This window comes from Dama dama, chromosome 21 (assembly GCF_033118175.1).
Source record: "Dama dama isolate Ldn47 chromosome 21, ASM3311817v1, whole genome shotgun sequence".
Lineage (NCBI taxonomy): Eukaryota > Metazoa > Chordata > Mammalia > Artiodactyla > Cervidae > Dama > Dama dama.
Window position 1 is genome coordinate 76306783 of NC_083701.1, and position 3962 is coordinate 76310744.

The 3962-nt window shown below is 36.5% G+C and overlaps 1 non-coding gene across 1 annotated transcript; it reads left to right on the forward strand.

The window, feature by feature from the left end:
• The first annotated feature begins 1130 nt into the window (after window positions 1–1130).
• On the forward strand, window positions 1131–1235 carry LOC133042900 (U6 spliceosomal RNA). The gene has a single exon (XR_009689607.1). It is a non-coding gene; the product is annotated as a U6 spliceosomal RNA (small nuclear RNA).
• Window positions 1236–3962: the final 2727 nt, after the last annotated feature.

Here is a 3962-nt window from a genome sequence, read left to right on the forward strand (position 1 = left end):
AAACCCTAGTATGACAAGAAAATGTGGTAACTTCTATGGCATGCTAAAGAAGATAATAAAGCCATTTCAGAAGACATTTTATGAAATGATATCTAAAATTTTAGTAACATTCCAAGTAAATAACAAGAAAGTGGAAAAATATAAGTAAAGATATTCAGAGTACTGAAGTGGGTCTTAGGCATTTATGCTTTTATAGAACTCCTTAAGTCTAATGCACCTTTCCTAATTGAAAATCACTAGCAGAGAAAATGCCAGATTCAACTAAAAGAAGACTGTGAATCAGCAAACATTTAAATAACTGGAATTATGACTGATAATACTATGCTATAGTTGCCTCTTATCTTCAGGCAAAGTATCATCAGATCTGATAAATACAGAAAAGTTTGACAAACTTTTGATATGATGTATATAAGTATTTTCTTCAAGTTTAAAAGATACTATAAAAAGTGAGAGTTTTGACAAATCTCTAAGGACTTTGCATAGAAAACACAATTTTAAATTATCAATATTAGTGAATAATATCAATATTAATATGATCTTCCCTTTATGACTTTAACCAGAGGAAAGTTAAGCGTATCTTCTGATTAAATATCTCTTCCATTCTTGCTCACCAATAGTAACATATCAAGTAAGTTGACTTATTTCTAACATCCCTCTATTTATAAGATGAAAGAGCACATCTTTGAGATATTCCCAGGTAACCATTGGTATTATATCAAAATTAGTTAGTGGCATGAAAGATATACCATAGATGTTGTTTTGTTTTATTTGTTCTATTGTCAGATCGGGATAGGGTCTGCGGAAGTAGAAAAAGCAAATTACTATTTGAGATATGCCTGTCCATGCATGCTCAGTCCCATCTGACTCTTTTTGACGGCATGGACTCTAGCCCGCCAGCCTCCGTTGTCCAAGGAATTTTCCAGCAAGAATATTGGTGTGGGTTGCCATTTCCTGCTCCAAGATATGGACCCTCTTCAAATAGAATCATGAATGCTTGAAAACATTAGGTGGTTACATATTGTATCTAAATTACAATAAAATATTTGATAGTAAACATACAAGGTAACAAGAAAACAAACTTGACTCTTTTATAGCTGAGATATGTTTGTTTCCCCCAGTAATAAAGTGGCGCTTGCTTCCACCACACATACACTAACATCGGAACAATACAGTGAAGATTAGTGGGGCCCCTGCCCGAGGGAGACAGCCAGGTGAGTGAAGTCATCCAGTTTACTGAATCACGTTGTTGTATGACAGAAACTAACACAACATTGTAAAGCAATTATCCTCCAATTAAAAAGTAAAAATTTTAAAAAATGAGGATATGGTGAATATAAAAAACAAAAAGTTAGAGTGGCAAAACAGAATATGGCAGATTACAGATAAAAAGGATATTTCTTCATATTGAAAAAGTAATAAAAAAATAAATCATGGAAACAAGTTCATTAAAATTGGTTGACTTGGCTAAGATTTTAACACATTTCAGCTTTTTAGACTCAGATATTGTAAACTAGCAAATAAATTTCAACTTTTGTCCTTTATTAAGCTCATTCAAATTCCGTTAACAAACTGAAAACTTACTTGACAAAAACCGTCACAATATTGCAAGGTAATTATCCTCTAATTAAAATAAATAAACTACTTTAAAAGGTAAGTTTCATATGTCTGTGAGTGAGGTTCACTAACTTCATAATACCAAAGATTACTAATATATAATTATATTGTAATTAATATATTGTTAATATATGTTATGACCTTTTACCAAAAATACAATATATGCTGTTAACATGTCATTAATATAGCAATATAACAGATATATGTATTCATTGTTAATAATAGTATACTCAAATGAGTGATCAATCAACTTTTTTAGATTCTCGATTTCAGTTTCAACATGGTAAATAATCAATAAACCCCACAAAGACAGAGATTTGTGGGAGTTGTCATAGAGTTTTAACAATGCGCAGCACCTCAGGAGAAAATGCAAACAAACATACACGCACAAACACACTGACTTCTCTTTTCCTTTAAAAACATAAAGCATGCATGCATGGTTCTTCTAAATCACTGAAGTGAGAGTGTTGGTGGCTCGGCCCTGTCTGACTCTTGGGGACCCCGCGGACTGTGGCCGCCGGGCTCCTCTGTCCGCGGGATTCTCCAGGCAGGAATAGCAGCGGGCTGCCCTTCCCTTCTCCAGGGGATCTTCCTGACCCAGGGACTGAAGGCAGGTCTCCTGCATTGCAGGCGGATTCTTGACCAGCGGAGCCGCCGGGGAACTGATGCAGCGTGCTGTATATAGGGAGACGTCTCTGCTTTACTGCTGAAGCCCCATATCCCGGGACGGCTCTCAGACTCAGGCCCGGAGAGAAGAGAGGGGGAAACCAGAACTTCCGTCGTTATACCCGCCCGTCAGCAGACTTGCAGAGCCTATAATGCCACTAAAATCAGAGGCGAAACACTCTATGATCACTTTGATTCACCACGAGGAGTCAAGAAACGACATGCTTAGTCTGTACTAGCACAAAATAAACTGCATCAGTGCCTTAATTGTACCCATCTTTCGTAGGTGAATGCTTTCAGTACCTTGGTAGAAGGCTTCTAAAACAAGTTTAAAAATATATATATTTTTCCAGTCTTGTTGGGATATAGTTGATATATATATAATATTGTATAAGTTTAAGATGTACAACATAATGATTTATATATGTATATGGCTAAATGATTACTATAATAAGTTTAGTTAACAGCCATCATTTGACATTTAAAAGTAAAACTATGATTTTCATACAGATAAAAAAAATGACCTCCTGTAAAAGATTTAACTAACTTCTTAAATGAGGGAACAGATATTACAATTAAAGCTAGAATATTTTATTGTTTGAATTTGCTATGTACAAAAATATCTTGTGTAATATATTGTGCTATGTTTATATTTAACAGCTAATTGTATTTATAGATAAATGTTTCTCCTTTCTTCAAATTGAAATTTATATCAGTTTTATAATTTAGTCCCCAAAAGAAGGTTGGAATTTTTTTTAATGCATTTTTGTATTTAGGCAATTTTATCTATGCTCCATATTCTATTATTATCACTAATTTTAGTATTCATGCTAGTGAGCACTTTGAAGTTGACCTTAAAGTTATTAACCTCTTTAACTTAAAAAAACATTTAGCTCCGTTCCGTCATAGATACTTTTCAGTATGACCCAAACCTGGCCCTGGCCCTTGGTCAGAACTACTGTATTAACAAGACTTTGCATGTCAGCTTTCTTACACTGAGCCTAATCTTTCTACTATATTATTGTCGTTCAGTCGCTCAGTCGTGTCCAACTCTTTGCGACCCCATGGACTGAAGCATGCCAGGCCTCCCTATCCATCACCAACTCCCAGAGTTTACCCAAACTCATGTCCATTGAGTCGGTGATGCCATCCAACCATCTCATCCTCTGTCATCCCCTTCTCCTCCTGCCCTCAATCTTTCCCAGCATCAAGGTCTTTTCAAATGAATCAGTTCTTTGCATCAGGTGGCCAAAATATTGGAGCTTCAGCTTTAGCATCAGTCCTTCCAGTGAATATTCAAGGTTGATTTCCTTTAGAATTGACTGCTATGTTCCACTATATAGAAAGACTCAAATTGATAGAAAGAATTATTGTACATATTTCCAAATTTACCCAGTTAACTGTGATATTGGAGAGGGCAGTGCCACCCCACTCCAGTACTCTTGCCTGGAGAATCCCATGGACGGAGGAGTCTGGTGGGCTGCAGTCCATGGGGTCGCTAAGAGTCAGACACGACTGAGTGATTTCACTTTCACTTTTTACTTTCATGCACTGGAGAAGGAAATGGTAACCCACTCCAGTGTTCTTGCCTGGAGAATCCCATGGACGGGGGCGCCTGGTGGGCTGCCGGCTATGGGGTCACACAGAGTTGGACATGACTGTAGTGACTTAGCAACTGTGAT